This window comes from Lacerta agilis, chromosome 5 (genome assembly GCF_009819535.1).
Source record: "Lacerta agilis isolate rLacAgi1 chromosome 5, rLacAgi1.pri, whole genome shotgun sequence".
Taxonomy (NCBI): Eukaryota; Metazoa; Chordata; class Lepidosauria; order Squamata; family Lacertidae; genus Lacerta; species Lacerta agilis.
In genome coordinates, this window is record NC_046316.1 from 28,235,237 (window position 1) to 28,258,411 (window position 23,175).

Below are 23,175 nucleotides of genomic sequence, written 5' to 3' on the forward strand. Positions count from 1 at the left end.
AAAAGTTCTGTGACAAGGCATGGTTTGGAGCCAGGTTTGGAACACAAAGCCTGATCCCGTCAGACAGCTGGCAGCGCACCCTCCATAATAGACACGTCTGTTAATCTCAGTGCCTGCAGAAGTGTAATTTTAGAGTTCTGCTCAACATCCAGGGCTTAATTTGAGCCAGACCTCAGTCCTGATACTCCAAGATTCAGCTGAGGCACGCATGAATCAACCTAAGGGCTTCTGAAGATGCAGGCTGCATTCCCACCTCACACATCTAGGGTGTGGTAGGGCTTGCAGATCAGGCACAGGGACCGCCATAAAAGCCCATATCCCAGCACTCCTCTTTTCAAAAATTAGATCTCGTACATGCCAAACACAAAGAAAACAGCAGCCCCGTAGACGTCGTTTTCCAGTTACCTCATCCTTTTTTCCTACCAGATATTGCTGCACTCCAGCTCCCATCAGTCCCATCTAGCATGGCCAATGGTCAGGGATGATAGAAGCTGTAGTCCAGCAAGATCTTGAGGGCACCAGTTAGGGGAAGTCTGAGTTCCTAGGCACGATTCTTGGCTGCCTGGTTAAGGAAGCCAAAAAACAGGATAGAGACCAGAGCTTCCTCTTGTCAGCTGTGACTTCATTGTTCAGTTTGCCGACAGCAAGGGTAGGAAGAGTCTATTTGCTCAAGGTGTAAAGCATCCCGTAACGGAACCCCAGTGTAAAAAGGTAAAAGGTAAAGGAACGCTGTATGGTTAAGTCCAGTCCAAGGTGACTATTAGGTTGTGGCGCTCATCTTGCTTTCAGGCTGAGGGAGCCAGCATTTGTCCACAGAGAGTTTTCTGGGTCATGTGGCCAACATGACAAAACTGCTTCTGGTGCAACAGAACACCGTAATGGAAGCCAGTGTGCACAGAAACTCATTTACCTTCCCGCCATAGTGGTACCTATTTATCTACTTGCACTGGTGTGCTTTCAAACTGCTAGGTTGGCAGGAACTGGGACAGAGCAACAGGAGCTCACTCCGTTGCAGGGATTCGAACCGCCAACTTTCTGATTGGCAAGCCCAGGAGGCTCAGTGGTTTAGACCACAGTGCCACCCGCGTCCCAGTGTAAGTGGCTTCCACAGGGAAGCCGCAGAAAGAATGTAGCTTGTCAAGAGAGCCATGGACTCGAAAAGGATGAAAACAACTGTCCTACTATATCACATGCATCAAGTGTTTTTGCTGGGGTAGGTCCATTGTCCTACACACACAGGTTTTTTTCCTCCCATATGAAAGGTAAGCAATACAAAGGTTTGAGCAATACAAGAGAGAGTAACAAGAGAACAACTTCAAACATCTTTGATGAAGATGGGGCAGTTTCTAGCCCACAAAAATCTTAGAGTCACATCCGTACCACACATTTGAAGCATATCACTTCCCCCAAAGAATCCTGGGATCTGTTGTTTACCCCCCTCAGAGAGCTACAATCCCCAGCACTCTTCATAAACGGCAGTTCCCAGGATTCCGTGGGGGAAGCCATGGTGTGGATATGGTTTATAAATAACACAGTAAACCAGTTGCAGCTACAAGGTTAGTTTTGCTACAGCAGACCAATGAAGCCACTCCCAGTACACAAATCCATTTCAAACCTTCCCATACCCTCATTCTGAAGGTTTCAAACAGGTTCATGGGCTGCACATGGCTGTGCAAAATGTTCTGCTGCCCTCCGAGCTAACTAACAGCAGAATCCTATAACAACATATTCAGGTACAAGCTCCATTGAGTTCAATGGGGGCTTACTCCTGGGATACACGATTGCAGCCTAAGTCCATCTCTTAACACATTCAGCATATAAAAGGGAGAAAACAGATTTATATATGTATGAAAATTATTATTTCATGAGTAATATATTGAGGCAATAGGTTTATTAGAGTGGGGAAATTGGGAAAGGACGGGAAGTCAAACTTAAGCCATATTTTAATTAACTGTTGTTTTTTTCTTTTTTCTCTATTATGTTTTATTGTAATTTATATTTAGTGTTAGCCGCCCTGAGCCCGGACCTGGCCGGGGAGGGTGGGGTATAAATAAAATATTATTATTATTATTATTTACTAAATATATTGTAGGAGAATTATATTCTTTTGTTGGATTTTTGTTTTGACAAAACTGACTTATGTAAAATAAGGAAGATTATGTCTTTGATGTACAGATGCAGATATGAACAATAAAGCATATTAAATAAAAAAACCATTCAGCATAACATCACATAAGGCCTTTCCTTCCCACTCCTTTGTCCACAAAGTGCCCTTTGCCTCTGCTGGGGAAACAATGGGTCCCCCACCCCCCATTTGCTATAGTATACTGTCTTGAAAACCGTTAGGCTTACAAACAAGCCACGGGGAGGCACAAATAGACTTGGGAGACTGCCAAAGAAACTTGCTGCATGGGAGTTTTCCAAATCTGGCACGAGAAGAAATAAAACTATGGCTTTAATTCTAAGCGCACTTGGAAATGTATTCCACTGGCAGCAGTATTCACTTCCAGATCAGCATGCTAGTCCTTAAGAAAAAAGAAAAGAAAACCAGAGATATGGAGGATGGACAACTTACTGCCCACCTAGAGTCTCACTTACATTTTTTATTGTCCACAAGTTCCAAATTAGAATTCTCAGAATCCTAGCTTTAAAAAACAAAATAACAGAAAAAGGGGGGGAGTAGTCCCTCCTTGATTACAGAGAGAATAATTTCCATTCCACAGATAAGCCCAACATTCGTAACTTCCTGTCAGTCATATATCAAGGTTTATATCTAGACAACACATTGAACAACCTAAAGCGGTATATAAACGTTACGTATTGTTCTGCTTTCTTTCTTTTTTAAAAAGTCAATCTCCAGTTTGTGAAATATTACTTTTGTTTCATATAGCTAAAAAAAAGGCAGATTGGTGCAGAAAGGTAGCAAATAAATTTATGTTTCCAACGTGCTCCTCATGCTCAAAGCAAATTACATTTCAACTGCATCAAGACGACATGCAACACCCAAGAATGGAAGGCACCTTCCACAAACCTAAAAATTTAAATAGAAGATCCAGGGGCTAAGCACCTGACATTTCTGATTTGCTAACAAACCTACTAAATAACCACAGAAATTAGTAAGCGAAGAGCTCAGATGAAGAAAGACCTGCTTAAATGAGGCAAGCAAAACAGGTATCAAAGATTTTTACACCCATGGAAGAATTGACCCTTTCCCCATCCCAGAGTGTGGGAGGAAAGGGTTTCGAACCATAAAAGAGAACAGCAGGGAGGAGAAAATTCTGTACAACTACGAAGGTACCTGACTTGAGGAATCAGGGGAGGGCATCCAGTATCCTTTTCCTGGTGCACCGAAGAATAACAATAAATAAATACATTTAAAAAACGCGATTCAAACGATGCCGCCCGACTTTCTCGGGAGCGATTTAAAAGGGAGCTTCCCTCCTTTCTCTCCGCAAATTCTCAGGACATTCCATCAAGGGCTTTGCTGCTGCTGCTGCTGCTGTCGGCGCTGCTACTTCGGTGGCTAAGCAGTTAAAACCATCTCTGGGGGTGGGGGGCAAAACAATTGCTGCAGCAGAGTCCTCTCAGCCGAAGCCGAGAGACTGTAGCACTTTTGTTTTCGAGAGATCAAAAATCCTATCCCGTTTGCCAATGAAAACAGGGCCGGCAGAGCCGCGGGAATCTGCACGCTCTGAGCAGAACAGCCTCGACTGTCTGTGTGCTGGAGGGTGGGTGGGGGGTGGGCTTTATATAAAAAGAGGGCCAGCTCAGTGGGCTCCTCTGCCAATGAAAAGCTTGGGATTCCTGGCAACAAAAGCCACAAGGCACTAGGAGACCACAGGCCATAGAGACTGCTAAGGCAGGACAAGGCGCCGTACAAATGATGAAGAAAGCGCAGACTTCTCGGCTCAGGAATCGAACCACTGGACGGGCTTCTTCTGCACCTCTGAGAAACATCACCATCTCCCCTGACAGGGATGCTTTTCTAGATGTACCTTACTGCCATCATTTGCTTTTCACGTTTATTCTCCTTTTCAGGAGATGCCTCAGGAACGACCAATCCAGGAGGAAAAGCAGAATCCGTAAGGCAAGGAATCGACTGCTGGTTGTTCTTTCCTTGAAATGCTCCAACACTCTCAAGGTAATTACTAACATATTTTATTCCCACCCAACTATCAGTATGTAAAATTAAACACATAAGAATGCATCGTTATCTACTTTGACTGGCTGGCGTTACAGGGGCTGCATACCGATGTCTATGGTTTTCATCGTGTTTTCCAAAAGCATAGGCAGCCTTGAGTATTTGGAAAAGTGAGGAGAATTACGGTAATGAAATCTTCTCTCTTTGAAAAGGGAGATGTTAATGGAAAATAGCCTATGTGCAACTTCACTTGATTGCATTCAGTCAATTTCATCCTAGCCAATAACTTTTCTACACACCCCTTATCACTTCCACGACTGTTTAAAAATCTAAATTATAATCTGCTTGGAGCAAAGACTCAAGACTCATTTCTTATTGTGTTGGTCGGTGGAAGCACCAGAAATTGCTCAGTTTAGTATTAACCACTCTCCTGGCAGGTAATAAGAGGTCCGTTATTCTTAACATGCAACAATACTTCCAGTCATTTTAAAAAAATATATCCATCTTATTGCACTGAACTGCTAATCATTCCCGCAGTGAACCAGGCCCTGAGGTGGCTGGCACAATGTTGACTCAGCAGTTTCATAAGGAACTGTTAGCTCCTCTCTGGCAAGATGTCAGTGTTCCACATGTGCATCACTTTGCAGCAGAGATGCACCCATTCTCCTTTCGCATTACCTGGAAGCATAAGTCAGTTGCGCATCCCTTTCTCACTATTTCGCCGAATGCACAAAGCAGCTCCAAGCTTATTACTCCTCATGTCTCATCCGCCATCCATTTTCACCTGCAGTATGTAATTCTGCCCCACCCCACCCCCCCAAAAAAACCTAAAACAGAGTGTGGCACCATAGCACAAGGGAAGAAAAGCAAAAGCTTCCAGGTCCAACTAAAATATATATAAGTTCAGTTTCAAATTTCTCTTCAGATTCAGCTGCAGACATCAGAACAGAGACAGAGAGAAGGTACAAACACACACACACACACCGGACCCAGCAAAACAGATCTTGCCCTGCCTAAGGAGGCCTACCATGCATCCAAATCCTCCCCATCTCATAGCTTTTTGCTGTGACGTTTCTTTTGCAGAGCCAGCCCAATACATTTTCCTACCTGAGGCAGAAATTCCAAGTGCCCTCCCCCAGTCAAGATGCGCAGTACTCACATTTTGGCACCCAAAATGCGGGGGGGGGGGATCTCACAAGCATCTCACCTTGGGAGTAAAACTACAACAACAATCAAAACAGTAATTTGCTATTATTTCATGACACCCAAAATCAGCTTCACGAGGCAGTGGCTTCACTCTGCCTAATAGTAGGGCCAGCTCTGCTGGTAAACGGTTGTGAACCTTTTCACCATTGGCTTCTAAAACTTTTCTGCGGAAAATTGTTTAACGTCTGCAGCCAGCTCAGTTGTAGAGTTGATTATTTGTAAGCAGGTGATCGCAGGTTCAATCCCAGGCAACTCCAGGTAGGGCTACGGAAATATCTTTTCCCACCCTTAACATTATCACATTCCTCACCTTTTGGAATCTCTCTCTATGGCCAGTAAGTTTCATCTGAGAAAGCGTTGGATTAAGTGGCAACCATGCATAAATGAGACACGCTCTTTAAATATTATGCTTCCTCCTACCACGACGCTGCCAACCTGCACTGCAGCTGCCAAGCAGAAGCCAAATATTTATAGAAGGCCACGGAGCCAAAGGAAAAGTAGTGAAAAGGCATCCAGCCCAATAAACATCAGGTGGAATGTAAAGGGAACCCAGGCAGTGCCCGAAAATGGTAACGCTTGAAGGCCTGGAAGGCTGTTAATACAATGCTCATGCTATGGATGTTAAGATACATCCAAGCTCCTTACAAGCTGGCATGAGGAATTCATTTTACTTTGGCTTGGCCCAGGAACTCCTTGCTGGGCATGCTTGCTGAGCGTGCTGTGGCCTGGGTTTGCTTTCGATAGGCTTAAGCACGCCTCACTCTGAGCACCAAGATAAGAAAACTAAAACCCATGACATAAGAAATCAGACCATTTCCCCTGTAAGGAATGAGTGGTGGAGATTTACAGCGGTCCTTTCAAACAGATAGAATGGCCAAGACACAGCAGGCCCACAAAGGAAAAGAGCTAAAAGTTCACATTTTATTACCTTTTTTAAAAAAAAAAGCAAAATTCAAAGCTAAGCAGAATTTTGCAACAATCGGGGGGGGGGGGATACTTTCCTGTCACTGCCAATTGTTGCAAAGCTGCCCAGAGAATGGATTTATTTTCATTTCATTTTATTTTCTCTTCTCCCCCCCACCCCCACCCCCCACTTCTTCAAATAAGGACTGTTGCCAAGCTGTTTCCAAGAGGTGGAGATTTCCTTTCACAGATCTTTGTTGTTAACCCTTACTGCCACAATACTATTTGTGAAACTGGAGAGCTCAAGAGGAGAGGGGGAAACAGCTAACTAAAGAAAATCTGCAAGAGTTCCATGGTGAGTTCCATGGTGAGAGACGCTTATGCTCTGAAAAAAATATGTTTGTAAGGAAACCGCACAAATTTGTCGTACAGGCACAAACAGCAACCCAATATGGGACAATCCTCTGCATTGGTCACCATTTTAACTTCAGTAAAGGTCAAGTAGCCCCAGGCCTCCATTAAGTCCCCTGAGTGAATGGGTTTTGGGATTTTAAAAAGCCTGCTTGTTTAAAAAGTTTTAGGAGATGGTTGAAAAAGGTAATGCAAATAGGGGAGGGGGGGTCCTGCCACAATCTCTGCCACTGGCCTTTCTCCTTCAAGCAGCGCAAGTTGTTTGATGTTGTTATAAATGTGCCATCTTCCGGAGAAATAGCTGTCTTAGTCATTTGCAACAAAAAATAAAACAACTGAGATTTGTGGCACCTTACAGACTAACACGTCTATTGTAGCATATGCTTTCATGCACCAAGGTCCAAGTGCACCCTGACGCACAAATGCTTATGCCGTAATAAATCTGCTCCATCTTTAAGGTGCCACAAGCCTCTTTGTTGACATAAATGTGGAAGGTTAAGATCAGAAACGTTATTTTTACTTTCAGTTGCCTCTGGCATGGCGATGGCATATGCCATTATGTTCTCTGTGAATTATAGGGATGCAAGCTGATATATGAATGAGCACATCTAACAATGGTTGGTAGTTCTGAATGACTTTCAGATCTCCCCCAGCACTGAGATCCCAAAAAGAGACAGTTACATGGAAGCACGACAGTACTACAGTGGTGCCTCGCAAGACGAAATTAATTCGTTCCGCAAGACTTTTCGTCTTGCGGAAATTTCGTCTTGCGAGGCACCGTTTCCCATAGGAACGCATTAAAATTTAATTAATGCGTTCCTATGGGGGAAAAGTCCGGGGGCGCCTGTCGGAAGGGGCGCCGGCCGATCGCGCCCGCCATCTTGGGTGGACTGCGCATGTACGGACCGGCCGATCGCGCCCGCCATCTTGGGTGGACTGCGCAATCCACCCAAGATGGCAGGCGCGATCGGCCGGCGCCCCTTCCGACCCGCACCGGAGCCACGCCGCGTTTTAAGGCTGCAGCGGGCGAACAGCAGCGCTGCTGTTCACTCGCTGCAGCTTTAAAACGCAGCGTGGCGTGGTCCGGTGCCGGCTTACAGTGGTACTGCGCAAGACGAATTCGTCTGGCGAAGCACGGCCATAGACGAATTCGTCTCGCGAGTCAACTAAAAACTCGCAAAACCCTTTCGTTTTGCGAGTTTTTCGTTGTGCGAGGCATTCGTCTTGCGGGGTACCACTGTACTTCCTTTATCCCACATGTGGGGAACCTTTGGCCCTTCAGGTGATGCTGAATGACAATTTCCGTCATCGCTTGCTATTGGCCATGCTTGCTGGGGCTGATGGGAGTTGTAGTTCAGCAACATCTAGAAGGTCAGTGGGTTCCCACCACTTTTCATCCACAATCATTTGCTGTTTTCCTTCGACACCTAAAGCTCATTTCTAAACCACTTCATATTTTTAAAATCTCCAAGTGGTGCACAGCAAAGCCATCAATATGAACCACAAAAGTCAACAGCTACTTTAATACTAGATCTATACCTTTTATTCATTGCTGCATTCTTTTATTCATTACCATCACATTTAACACCAGGACAGCTCGGTTCTATTTTTATTTATAGCGTATCAAAAACTTCAATAAGTTGTCAAATGGGGACCTCTTCTGGCAAAGTAAGGTGTTCCCACACAAACTGCTTCCTTTAAACCAGAGCTTGCCAAACTGTGTGGTGTGTCACACAAACGCTCCCCCTGCTCCTACCGGGGCTGGAAAGGGGTTAGTTTAACCTCCAGTTTGCTAGCAAAACTTAAATTACTGTTTTGCAAAATGACGTATGTTTAAAAAGAGTATCACCAACATGAAAAGCTCAGAAAAGCTCTGTTTGAAACTATTGGGAAAGGTTTTACAGAAATGTTACCCATTGACACGTGGTGGGCAGCTCAACAGCAGGAGGAAAACTTACAAATGACATATTCCTAAGATCTGGAACGTGGAGCAGAGCTCAGGTACTGCTTCACAGCATTGACCCACATCAAACACTTTTCAAAACATGTGTAAGCAAGCACTACGCGTTGTGGGGTGTTTTTTTCCCTACAACACACAGGGCTATCAGCTGATTAACTACGTATTAAAAATTGATTAACTACCTCCTCTTGCTCGGATACATTTGCATTCTACTAAAACCACAGGAGAGGTGCCTTTTTGAGATACTGAAGGAAGTGCAAGAAAGCTTTAGTTTATAAAATTGCAAGTCGCCATTCACAATCCTCCTCTTCTGTAACCTAAATGCATGCAATTGCACTTGTCCATTTTCAAACTGTGTTCCCTTTGCCTTTACATTGCAAGCAACTCCCCCCTTTTGCTTAAGTTTATCTGTAAAGAATGTAACGTATGTACGGCGATTTTATATAAAGCAAACATAATATGTCGTTAGAAGGAAATGCTATCTTCAAATTCTTAATTTGTATCCCCACTGAAGTTGGTCCTCAGCAAACAGCTATAAAAGCTTGCAGCCTTAACAACACAGGTCTTGTGTTTGTCTACTGAGACTTGTGCAACGCAAGGCGTGCAGACTGGAAATTAATTCCAAAACTCTTCTCTAGACTTTGAAACTATGTGGAAAATGCCTGCCACTAGACAATGCACAGTGAAGATCATATATGGATATACCTGTTTCAGATACCAGTCTTAATGCCTTGTGCATTTTAATTTGCTTCCAGGACATTTGCTTATGCTCCTACTCTCAGACCTAATACCTCAGATATGCATCCACAATGAATGGGAACGAGAGCTGGACTCTACCTACGGATGTGCCTATCTTACCACCTTCCTTGGATAAACCTTTCAGGTTGCACACCCATCAGGTGCCAGCATGAATGACTGCAAGAACAAAATAATTGTAAAAAGAAAAAAGGTGCTGGTACTGCATACCCTTGAGTACCCCCAGAGAGAGAGAGAAAAGCACTGGTTGTTGTAACTGCATAATAAGAACACAAGATTTTCCAAGATGCATGGATAAGAATTGTACATAACAATTGGTGACAGGGTTCTGTGGCTTTTTTGTGAAAAAGCAACAAATACACGAAGTCTAGTGATCAACAAACACTCTTTCTTGAGCATTCTGGATTTGTATGCGGAGCACAAATGCTCAAGAAAAACCTTATTAATTCTCTATCAACAAAACAAATTTCTAGAACAAAACTGTCATCAACAGGGCAATCCTATACATGCCTATTCAAAAGTAAGCCTACACTGAAATTTAATGAGATTTATTCTCTGGTAACTGTTACAGGTCTGAAGCCTAAATTGTTTCTAATATTTTGTTAGGAGCCACCCAGAGTGGCTGGGGCAACCCAGTGTTATTCATTCATTCATTCATTCATTCATTCTTCTTCTTCTTCTACTACTACTACTACTACTACTATGGGTGGCGGGATGCGGGTGGTGCTGTGGTCTAAACCACAGAGCCTAGGGCTTGCCGATCAGGAGGTCATCAGTTCGAATCCCCACGACGGGGTGAGCTCCTGTTGCTTGGTCCCTGTTCCTGCCCACCTAGCAGTTCGAAAGCAAGTCAAGTGCAAGTAGATAAATAGGTACCGCTCCGGCGGGAAGGTAAACGGCGTTTCCTTGCGCTGCTCTGGTTCACCAGAAGCTGCTTAGTCATGCTGGCCACATGACCCGGAAGCTGTACGCCGGCTCCCTCGGCCAGTAACGCGAGATGAACGCCGCAACCCCAGAGTCAGACATGACTGGACCTAATGGTCAGGGGTCCCTTTACCTTTACTACTACTACTACTACTACTAACATACAGGCATGCAAAGGCTCCATAACCCAGTCTAAGCAAGGGCAAGATATTAGTAGCTCCACATTTGGAGAGCCAAAACACCAGAAGCCCAGCTGCTCTCTAGGATACCCTTGCAAGCTTGTGACTGCTGTCTTTTATGCACAGGTGTAGCTAAGCACACAAGGATTTCTGCTTCAGAAAGCAATGAGTAGAGCAAACAACAGACAGTTTGCCAGACCAGCCAAGAGCACCCACTTGATTATGCCATTGATGCACTATCCGCATGACAAGAGAGGCACTCTTAGGTGGTGGGGATAATGCTGAATTTGAACACCCACAGATGCAACCGTCAGTAAAATATAAGCTGTATGCAACAACAACAACAAAAAGACACATTCCAACCACAACCAAAAAATGGGAGAAGCTTTGTTAGGATTGTGAAGGGGTGACATTACAGCCTCTTTAAGAAGAACGTAATAAGCAATCTTCTATCAATGCCAGCGCAGTATTGTCTAATATTCTGACTGGCAGTGGCTCTCCAAGGACAGAAAAGGCCTCTTACCAAATATCTTTCAAAGTATGTGTTCTGCCTGAAATCTGAGTCCTTCCCTTTCAACAGATAAAATTAACACGGAGGCACACAGCAGCAACAATGTGCGTTCATCAAAAATATGTTGTTGTTGTTTTAAAAAAAAGTCTATGATAATAAAGGACAAGTGTTTTCACATTACACCAAGCCATTCAGTACGGTTTAGTAGGCTAACCTGTGCACACAGTCCAAGCACCCCTGCTTGCTCCTCCACCTTGCACAAGCAAGTAAACAAACCACAATGGAGATAGTTTAGCTGCATAGCCCAGTATACAAATCCAGAATCTTGGTTTGTTTCACCCTGTTAAACCACAACCAAGCACAACCATGATCCTGGGCTTGGACGTCATGCTAAGCTATCCCCATCATGGTTTATTTCCCCATTTGTGCAAAGAGGAGCAAAGCAGGAGTGCTCAGGACACAGCTCATGCACATTATGGCTTACTAAACCATATTTATGGGGTCCCCAACATGATGCCCTCAGGCACAATGGCACCCTTGAAGACTCCTTGGTGCACACAAAGCTTCTGCACACACTCCAATGCTCGTCCTCCGCACCTCCTGGTGAAGAGGCAAGTGTTACCTTTCTTCTTGTGAAGCACATAGAGATGAAGGCAAGCATGGGAAGAGTGGTGCTCTTTCCCACTTCCTCTTTCAGCTCTATATGCTCTTCAAGGCCCAGAGCGGCACCTGAGCAGAAATTGGAGCAACTAAGAAGGGCAGGAGAAAGGGGAGGAAAACAGTGATCGGTGGGGAGGCAAAGAAAACAAAGCTGGGTGTTGCAGGTGTCAAGAGGGAGACAGTGCCAGAGAGGGAAAAGAGGGAATGCCAGAGAAATAAGGCAGGTGCAATTTACACAGAAAATTGAATAATATTGAAATGGAATAATCTCCCCATGGATCCTGCCTCCCCTCCATCCCCACCAAACCATCCTGAAATCACATCTCCATTGAATGACCTGCAAAAACATGGACCTGATACATTAATCCTTTTGATCCTCATAACTTTTTTTTTACAAGGGATCCACACAAAACCTCTGTTAAATCATAGGTGTCTTCTATTGTCTACAGATGACTTCTGTGATTTGTTGATGGTGTTGCTGCCATCTTATGTCATGACTATCCAGGAGAATCAATGTTTTTCCCCCCTGTTAATAGCAGACACAGGATCTACAACGCCTTACTACCATTGTAAACTTTCATTTTGTAGTGCGCTTTTTGGAGTCTCCTTGTAAAGTTATGTGAATGCATGAGGATTTGTTTTTAATTCCATGGGATCCTAGTTTTACCTGGACCACAGTTGTACCGACACCTTCCCCTACCTATGCAAAGGAAACCTCTTTTTCTCTGTAGGGGGAACATGAAAATGGGGGTTAGAAAGGAGCAACAGTGACATGTCAAGGGATGGAGGGTGGCCAATACATCACAGGTCTGGATGCACCCTCCTGGGCAGCGGCGTAGGTAGCCGCTTTGCCGCCCGGGGTGGCAAACGCGAGGGCATCCCCCTGGGGGCGGGGCGCCGCTCCCTAGTGCGCGTGCCCCGACGTCACGACGCGTGCGCAGCCTCCTGGATGGACTGCGCATGTGTGGACATGTGTAGTCCACCCAAGAGGGCGGGCGCGAGCAGCCGGCACCCCTTCTGACCAGCGCCACGCCGAGTTTTAAGGCTGCAGCGCGCGAACAGCAGCACAGACGCTGTGCTGCTGTTCGCGCATTGCAGCCTTTAAAAAGTTTTCGTGCCGCCGGCGCCAATCACGGGGGTGGAGCCTGCCCCCAGAGTGTCACCCCCCCAGGGAGGTACACGGGGCGGACCGCCCCCCGCCCCCTTGCTCCACCCCTGCTCCTGGGTGTATAGTGTATTTAAGTAAAAGCAGAAGCCATGCCATGGAAACCAACAGCAGCCTGTGCTGACTCAGTAAGGGTTTTCTATTATGATTGTGTCCATTTGTATCTTACAGCATAGCAAGTGAGGTGAAGCAAAGAAATTCCAATTCCATTTGGAGAAGACTCATGCAATAAGCACACAATGTGGTTTGGTACATGGCCAAGTCTAGCAGGGAAAGCCTCGAAAATGCTAAATATCGCTCCCAGTCAGTGCAGGCCTTGTAACTCCCAACACAAAGCAAACCTATTTCCTTCCTAATGGAAGGAACTGCCTCCTCTGGTTGCAAGGCTTTTGTGCTAGACTACAGAGTACTGATTCCATCAGGGATCCCATGGGAAGATGTGGAATGTTTTTTGTTTTTTCTTTTTCCCCCTGAGGGTATTTTTGGGAAGATATATATATATATTTTAGGGTAAAGGCTAAAGAGTCAAACGGAATGCAGATGAAGCAGAGAAAGCTCAATTTCCTAGGAAGGTGGGCTTCCCTCCACTTAGCAACATTGTGGATTATCAGGCTGTTGCAGAGAAATAAGACACCCCCATTGACTGTGTGAACAAAGAAGTGCTTAAAACAGAAGGCATGAGACAAGAGATCAGAACAGAACAGGGTGGCATTCCACTAAGTTTCACTAAGAGTAGACCCACTGAGATAAATGAACACGGCTAAGTTAGGCTGATTCATTTCAGTAGGTCTACTCTGAGTAAAAATACCAACAATAATACATGTGTGAATTCTTTTAGCCATGCACCAACCACCACTTAACACACTTTAAAACTGATCCTAAACACACATACAAAAAAAAAATCCTACTAAGATTCACATTAGTTATTTCTAGATGATGGCCACAAACTAACACAAGAGGGCTGTTTACCATTGTATGTAAGAGAGTGCCTAGGTTTTGAACACAGGAGCTTTCACTCTGTGTCTCTTCCAAAGTGAGGCTGGCTCATACCCTCTATGCAGCCTTCCCCAACCTGGAAGCCCTCCAGATGTTGTGGACCACAACTCCCATCACCCCTGACCACTAGCCCCACTGGCCCCACTGGCTGTGGCTGATGGGAACTGGTACTCCAAGTAGCACCTTAGAGACCAACTGAGTTTGTTCCTGGTATGAGCTTTCGTGTGCATGCACACTTCTTCAGATACCTGAAGAAGTGTGCATGCACACGAAAGCTCATACCAGGAACAAACTCAGTTGGTCTCTAAGGTGCTACTAGAAAGAATTTTCGATTTTGTTTTGACTATGGCAGACCAACACGGCTACCCACCTGTAACTGGTACTCCAAGGTATCTGGAGAGGTCAGGGTGGAGATGACTGCCTTAGAGACCCACACAGAGAATTGTACCCACACCTTCCCCTACCTATGCAAAGGAAACCGTGGAACAATGCCTAATTTAACAATGCCTTTTGGTCTCTAACCAGGAATGGGGTGTTTTGTTTTTTTCTAAAAAAAGGAAAAATATTGGATCGCACACATGTTGCCCATTCAGAGTATGCATGCATGCAACAGGATACGAACCCAATTCAGTCCCACTGAAGGAAACTCACTTCCGAGTAAACGCATGGATCGGCCTGCTGTGAGGCTGCAACCCTAAGCACCCCTTCCAAGGAAGCCAGCTGCAATGAGCCCCGCGGGGTTTACTTACGAGTAGGCATGAAGCGCGCCGGGATGCCAACGCGAGGTTCCCTTCGCCAAGCGAGCGAGCGTCTCGCATCCAAGAAAGTCTGCAGGGGCGACGGCTGAGATCTTGCCCTTCAGCCCCGACAGCTGCCCTCGCCAGGGCAGGCCTCCGATCCCCGGCGGGCTGCGGGAGTCACGAGGGCTGGGGAACTCAAGGCGGCCCCTGTTGCCTCTCCTCCTTCCCGGTGGCTCTTAGCGGTAAACCGGTGCATGGAGACGAGACTCAGGCAGCAGCAGCAGCAGCACTTCCTGCCAGCTCGCCAGGAGACGCGGGGAGCAAGGGCGGCGGGACGGACCCAAAAAGCGGAGCACCAAAGGAGGGGACTCACTCACCGGAGGGACGGCATCCCCTGCTGGCTCTGGAGAGAGGAGCCGCGCGGAGGTGCGCCGCCTGGGGCAGCCTTTTGTTCCTCCTCCCCAGCGCCCGGGGCGCATCCACTGCCGCGCGCGCCTCTCGGGGCAGCCGCCCTCCCTCCCCAAAACAAGAAGCCGGGCGGAGTTCCTGCCTCTTGCCGTAGCTCCAGGTTCCGATCGCCGCTTCTTCTCCAGCGGACGGAACCCCCTGAGGCTCACCGGTCGCCCTCGCTTGGCTACAAATGTGCGCACAAAAGCGCCGGCGGCGGAGGGAGGGACATGCGCAGCCGGCTGCGCTTTCCCAGCTGCTGCAGCTGTTTCCCGGCGCAGACAGATGGCTCTTTTCAGCTACTGCTCTTGCGCCCGTCCCAGGAAAAAGCAGCACTCGGCCCCGCCCCTCCTTTCCTCTTTCTTTCTTTCTTTCTTTCCACACACCTCATTACGCAGAACTAAAACCTAAAAGCTCAGTGCATGTTTTGAAACGCCGAAGGATGGACGTGGCTTCAAAAACTTGGGTGTGCAGATTTACTCGTTTGCCAGAAAGCACGGAAACTGATCATCGTAACAGTCAAGCAACATCTGGAGGGCCAGAGGTGCGGACCTTGCTTCAAATGTTTGGATCTGGGCAGCTGAAGGATTGATTGCCTAATGTCACACCACCCTGCCTGTGAACTGAGGTCATCCTCAGATATCCTCTTTGTGTGTCCCTGCCATCTAAAGTGAGGCAGGTGTGTATTGAAGAAACATATCAGTGGTGAACCCCTGCAAGTGAGATGCTTTCCCTAGGGCAGACATCCCACCCAATTTTCACTATTTCTGAAACCCCAGCAAACCCCTTTGAAAAGAAATTCAAAGCTACGGAGGGTGTGAGGGTATAAAGTGAATCAGAGAACCATGGAGGCTGTGAGGATGAGTCAGGGAGGTATTATTTCTTGCTATGACATGCAGGAGAATCCGGAGAAAGGGAATTTGGTGTGGGATTGGAGAGATTGTTGTGAGAGTTGTGGTTAAATTGATTGTGTTGATAACAGTCTTCTAAGCCAGGAGGAAGACAACACAGGGAGTTTATTGCTAAAATGTAGGCCTGTGGCACAATTGTGAAAGATCTGAGGTGAAGGGAGGTTTGAATCCGTAAGAGTGGATGAGGCAATTCTTGAACATAAAACTTCATACAATGATTTTCACCTGGAGTTCAGGTGGGAAAGCAGCAATAGAAGTTTGTGAGTTCAGGATTTATGAAGGTGCAATATTGTGAGGAGAGGGATTATGGAGGAGGCATTCTGAGGGCGTTGGAGGAGGATGCTAGGGAACAGAGGATTTGGTGCAGCAGGAGACTGTGGTGATAAATCCAGGGATGCTGAAGAAGGAAAGGGGGGCCTGCAGTTGCAGGCTGCTGTACTCCTATAAGGATCTCAGCCAAACTCCTTACTGACTCATTCCCTATCCCCAGGCAGACTTTGGTAATATGGTACCCTGAGCAAAGACAAAATTTGGTACACCCTATAATCTGGGTGGCGTTGTGGGTTAAACCACAGAGCCTAGGGCTTGTCAATCAGAAGGTCGGCGGTTTGAATCTCCATGACGGGGTGAGCTCCTGCTGCTCGGTCCCTGCTCCTGCCCACCTAGCAGCTCAAAAGCACGTCGAAGTGCAAGTAGATAAATAGGTGCCGCTCTGGCAGGAAGGTAAACGGCGTTTCCTTGCGCTGCTCTGGTTTGCCAGAACCTGCCCCCCCCCAATTTTATTCAAGTTGTGTCCCCCCTGATGTGGGGCGCCCTTCCCCAAAAGTGCCACCATACAGTAAGCAAATGTCATCATCTTGACTGGGCAAAAGTCCTTTGGAATAAGAAGCCGGACAAGGCAGGTGATGGTGCCCACCTGGCCAGGTGAAGAAGGGCAGTGGTGAATTAAGTTGAGGATGGGTCTCTCTCTTTCACCTCTCCTTTTATCTCCCCCCACACACACACTCCACAGGCACCTGTTCCTGTTACATTTTATTTAGACAGTAAGCAGAATAATTGAAGCAATAAGTTATTACTTAGAATAACTAAAGCAGGAGTTGCTACACTGAGTTTGGCAAGGGCCCGCTCAAGTTGAGACCACACAGGATGTGCTCTCAGTTCAGGCAGTAGAAAACATGCCAAAGCACAGGAAGCGTCATTTGAAGGGCTTTTTCTCCTCTGACAACAACATGCCAAAAGTGGAAATTCACTGTTAGCCATGCAGACAACTGAAAGTTTCCTAGTTAATAGCTGGGGATCGAGATGCAAAATCAGCATAGGTGGTATCATCCTGCCGATGCACTGTATGGCCCACATCCAAGTCCCAAAATAAGCAGCGTTCCAACTTTCATCTGTCAACACAGGACATCAAGAAGATTTCTCCTATACTGTACATGGGTGGGGGGTTGAGCCAATCGCTGCTGGTCACTGCATTTTGCCTTATTCCTTCCAATGTGATTCACAATGACCAAGAGCAGCTAAACTTCTCATCCATCCAGTCTATGGAACTGCCCACTAACAGTGCCCCAGACTTAATCTGGTTTGAGCTTCAGTTTGTTGGATCTAATCCAGTCCCATTACCAAGGCCCAGCATATCCACTGCCAATATGTTATGCAGGAGACCCCAAAAGTCACCAAGAGGCAAAGGCACAATAAACTCTGGACTTACTGAACTTGGAAGAACTGGAGTTCCATGAAAGAGTGGACTTCGATGTGGATTTTGAGGAGATAGGCAAGAGCTCCTCAGTTGTATACCCCCCAAGCAATACAATGCCTTCTATCATGAGGGACTTCACTGTGCTACATTTATACCTTCTCTAAGGAGTTCACTTCTCTAAGGAGCTTACATATCATTCCCATGAAGGGGAGGCCTGGAGGAAGTGAACGGAAAAGGACACGGTCCTTTTTTGCAGAAACCTTCCCACTATGCCCACTATTTGACAATAATCAGCTCGGGTTCAGGGCTAGCATTATGTAATACTACAGTGGAAGGTTTGCAGAGAGTAGGGAAGTGAAGAAAGGGAATACTGTCCTTATGCTTTCCAGAGAACTTTCTCACCACTTCTCAGAGCCCTCAGCTCAACATGCCTATAAAGTTCCTGTTCCAGGGTGGTTAAAACCCAGGTGAAAAGTTGGCCTGCACTAGGTGGAGGATGCATTGCAACATTCTGTTGCAGGTCCTCACATGAGCTAAACTGAAAACAAGTTCCCAAAATGTACATAAAGCAGACCATCCTGTGTCCTTTCTAGAAGACAGCTCTGTGAACCACACCTTTCTCCTCTTCCCAACCTGGACATACTGCATCCCACCCCAGCGCCACTATGGTCTCCTTGTATCTCCTTCCCAATCCCAGTCAGGCAACAGCAGGACTTTTGCACTGCAATTACCACTTCCTCAGAATCCCAGGGCTTCAAGAAGCTAAATTTGAGGGTGTCAGTATTGACAGGAGAAGCAGCCAGCTGCTGTTCATTAGTCAGTCAGTTTTTGCAAGACTTGTACTTTTGAGGCAGATATTACACTTCTCTAATTGAAAGGCTGGCCCTAGGTAACACTTTCCATTGAAAACAGTTTCTGCTTATGAATGGCTGTAGCCAAATAAGAGCATCACTCCAATGCCATATGTAAACATTCAGTAGACTGTAAATATTGTAACTGGGAGCTGGTATATGGACTGTGGATACCAGAAGCTATTGCATTCCGAAGCTAACTTGAGTGTGGACCTGACCACTAATTTGAGAGACCACTTGGAACTCCATGTAAGAGCAGGATGTCTTGTTCAATAAATAAGCATTAAAATATATCTATATTGTCACTCTTGATAGGTAAAAATTATGCAGGAAATCACCCTCATGTTCCTGAAAGAAGAAACGGGAATAAATGAGGAAACTTTTGTGGCAATGATGATGGAGATGTCTTTGTTTTGGTGAAGAGGGATGAACTTCCTCCTAAAACAAGATCTAAATGTTCTGATGCCAATTTAGGTTCACAAGAAAATATCAAAGAAAATATAAGCCATTGATTATTGGTATTCTTCTCCCATCTGTGTGTGTGTGTGTGGGGGGGGGGAACAGGTTCTCAAAGTGAATGGCCTATTGCATTACTCAGTAGTACCAGTTCTAACACAATAGTTAACAGTAACATCAGCCTATCTAGCAAGGACTTTGTGATGATCAACAAAATGATGGATGTTGAAGGTCTCTTGGTAATTATTATATGCTATATAATAATTCGGGGACGTGGGTGGCACTGTGGTCTAAACCACAGAGCCTAGGGCTTGCCGATCAGAAGGTCGGCGGTTTGAATCCCCGCAATGGGGTGAATTCCCGTTGTTCGGTCCCAGCTCCTGCCAACCTAGCAGTTCGAAAGCACGTCAAAGTGCAAATAGATAAATAGGTACTGCTCCGGCGGGAAGGTAAACAGCATTTCTGTGCACTGCTCTGGTTGGCCAGAAGTGGCTTAGTCATGCTGTCCACATGACCCAGAAGCTGTACGCCAGCTCCCTCGGCCAATAAAGTGAGATGAGCTCCGCAACCCCAGAGTCGTCTGCGACTGGACCTAATGGTCAGGGGTCCCTTTACTTTTTATATAATAATTCACTACAAATCCCATTATTGCCCATTATTCTGTCCAGTGGTACCCCGTGTTACGTACGCGATCCATTCTGGGTCGCACCACGTAACCCGGGCGTACTTAACATGAATGAAGAAAAAGAAAAAAACCCGCAAGTCCGTGAGTTCTTGTGCTTCTGCGGAGGTGCGTAACCCGAACGTACGCAACACAGAGCGTACGCAACATGAGGTATGACTGTATTTCTATCGAGTTTTATTTCTTCGAGGAGAAATGTGGTGCTCAGCTCTGGCTTTTGCTATCCTCAACCCCACATTTTCTTACTGATTCTATATGGAAAAACACACAACACTGTAGCTTGATATAATCAATATCTTTATTGATCTCATGGTAACAGCAACCATTGGTGAGAGTGTTTTCCCTAAACACCTGTTTCAGTAAAAACCAGATTTGTACAGAAGTAGCCCAAGGATTGTTCAGACGACTTCTGTTTTAAATCAAGATTACATTTAAACAAAGACAGAATATGGAAGGTGAGGAAGGAAATGGTCAGTAAATAGGAAGGAGACAGGTATAACCATTTTTTTAAAAAAATGTCAGGGACATTCAGTAATTTTATTGGCAGCAGCCTCCACACTTCTCCCGAGGAGGCCACAAAAACCCAGAAAACAAGCTGCCCCACAAATGTTAATAATTCTTCTCCTGTCTAAGGTGAAGAAAGGCACACTGGATTACCATCCTGCGAAGATGCAGATTGACATGAGAGAGGGAGATTGCAAGAGGAGGAAGGGAAGTCCTGTTGTGTTCTTGATGTAAACACAGACCAAGATGCTGATGAAATCTTCCACATCTTATTTGATTTGCACACATACTTTTTATACCTGGTTCCTGTCGCATTTGCATTTTGGGATCAAGATAAACTATCCTTGGATGTTGTAAAGCTGGTTTTGTGAAATATATGCTCTGATAAACCAGATATTCCCTATGATCAGCCCTAAGTAAAATTTCTCCCTGCATTAAAAGCATTAACACAGTTCTTTATTTCTCTATAAAATAATATATATTTGTGTGTGTGTATAAGCATCCACCCACATACATATTTCTTTTTTGCACTCACCCTTTCTCCACACTAGAGATTTATAATTTTCCACAGTTACCCAATTTTGCTGATGACTATCAAAAGCCAATCTTTCAACCTATCAAGCTTTCTGTGCAGCATAACGTCAGGATGAAGGAGACAAGAAGAAAATGGCAAGCAGATCATTGCCACACAGAATGTGCATAAGGGGCAGCCAATTTCTGTAAATCCATTTTATGAACTGTTGCGATCAAGTTCAGTTCACAGAATGTCACAGGGGCATAAACAAAAGTTTACTTCTCAAAATGCCTATCAAAGTTTCCTGTATGAACTCTTTTACCATTATGAACAATTACGGAAATGCAGAAGGGACTATTCTCCCAGCCCAAGGAGAGAAAGAAGAACTGAGTTAAAACTCATTGCTACATCAATCAGCCAAGTACATTTAGAGAGAAATAAAATTAGCACATATGGAAAAAAGGAGTGAAACATCTCTTCATCTTTGACGCCAAAATATCCCAACTACAAAACTACTCCAGAATGTTTTAGCACAGTCCTGAGACCTAAAGTGAAATACTGAATATAATCAATGGCTAACTATACTAGTGGAAATAAAACAATCTATTGAAATTTCAAGGACAGTATCATCATTGGTTGAGAGGCACCAGAAATTGCAAAGAGAAGTATCAGAGCTACAATGGCAGTGGACAGCAGGAACTCAAGGCTGACATTAGAATGTCACTCCCCAGTGTGAAATTGGTGTTGGTTGCTTGAAGGCATCCAGGGCAAGAAATGGCCTACTGATGTGAAATCTCAAACATTCTCTGGGTCTCTTAAGGAAACTAGCATCCCTTCCAGTGCCTTAGTTGATTTACAGTGGTAAATCCCACTAGCAACTTACATCCTATGTACACAACCAAATACCATAGAATGTGACACTTAAAGTAATAGTGGATGTGATTTTTAACTGGGGCCTGGAAACATTTTTCATTGGTGGAAATACTTGTACAACTTGATACTACGCTGTGCAAGTGATCTTTGGTGACAGTACGAAGAACTCCACCACTGATTTGGCCAACTTTTCCAAATGTGGTTTCTGTTCAAAGTCAATAAATGTGGTACTCCAGCATAACACAGAACAGATTCCAAGGCCACATATAAGCATCCATTATGTTGCTGTTAGTTCAGTACACTAAAGGTGTTACTAATACAACAGAGGTTAAGTCACAGTAGAAGTTAACAATGTTAAGTACTTGAATATCTTCAATTCTAGTCTATGTCACAAAAAATGGTGATGTGTGTGAGTCGGTGAGCTACCTATCAGGATTTACCCATGGGGGGAAATTAAGCAAAAGTGAAACTACATTTTCCTGATAAGACTACTGATTCCAGACCATCACAATCATCCCCCTTTAAAATGAAATACTGGCTCAGTTCCCAATCTTTCTACTCCACTCAAGACTCATCTGCACCAAACCCTTGGTTGCGAGAGCCAGCTGGTGGCTCCCAAATACAAAGGTGTAAGAACAAAAGGCTTACTAAAGCAACAATTATTGAGGGCTGTAAAGGTTCTTACAGGTACAGCAAGCCCAAATATCCAATCTTAGCTAAGGGCCAACAACAGTGCTCTTTGAAAACCCAGGACCTGACTTGTTATTGCAACAAGAAACTCACGGTGCAAGACTTAACGTAGAAACAAAGACGAGTCAGGTGCTGGAGCTTGAATACTCGTTTTTTTATATATAGGTGAGGAAGGGCATTGGAAACATAAGGCATAGTAGAGGCTCAGGCCTCCTGGCACATTTTCCTTTCAGTGGCAGTTATGTCAGAAAGCTGGAAGTTTAGAAGCCAAGTAGAAGCAGAAAACTGCCTACTCCAACCACAGGTTTCAGCCAATGTATGCACTACATTTACCATCTTTTTTTTTTTGCATGGCGTTTTGTACACCTTGGTTATCTCAGAATGAAGGCGCACCCAAAATGCATGTTATCTAGGTATTTCTGGCAACATGCCCCAAAATCATATACCACTGTGCCATGTCGGATGTGTCTTCATAACGTCGCAATGTTTGAAGCCACAATTTGCTTCCTTACTACACTAGGCGATAAGGGCAGCTATACTCCTTCTTCCAGGGTAGCCTCATAGTTCCCAATCTTCCAATACTGTATTAGCTAGTGGCCCTAATGTACTTTAATCAAAGGCATAGTAAAAAGTACCCTACAATTTCAGCACTAAAGGGGTGGGGTGGGAATGTTTGCAAGTGGGGTAAGCAAGAGATACGGTTCATGCTACAACTCTCTTTGGCTTTTTGCATGCGATGTCTAGGCTCAGACACAACTGTGATGCTCCTTTACTGCGAGACTGCACCATTTATTACAAAATCTGCCTGGCCACCATCCAGTTTGGGAGGCAAAACACCATTTCTGGCCTCCAGAACAGCCACAGAATACAGACATTGGCCATCCCTGACTCGCCACTTACTAGTGTGCATAAAGACAAGCTAATATAGACTGATCAATAAGGCTGTCAAGTGATTAAATAAATCTTAGCTGATTGTTAAGTTTTAGTCAGGTAACTAAT

The 23,175-nt window shown here is 45.2% G+C and overlaps 1 protein-coding gene across 2 annotated transcripts in view; it reads right to left on the reverse strand.

Moving 5' to 3' along the window:
• The window catches only part of PALD1 (phosphatase domain containing paladin 1), a 100,898-nt gene extending 86,057 nt beyond the window's left edge, over positions 1-14,841 (reverse strand). For both annotated transcript variants that reach the window (XM_033149095.1, XM_033149098.1), the window contains exon 1: positions 14,562-14,841. The gene's annotated coding sequence lies outside the window, so the exon portion shown is untranslated. The remainder of the gene's footprint in view (positions 1-14,561) is intronic.
• Positions 14,842-23,175: the final 8,334 nt, after the last annotated feature.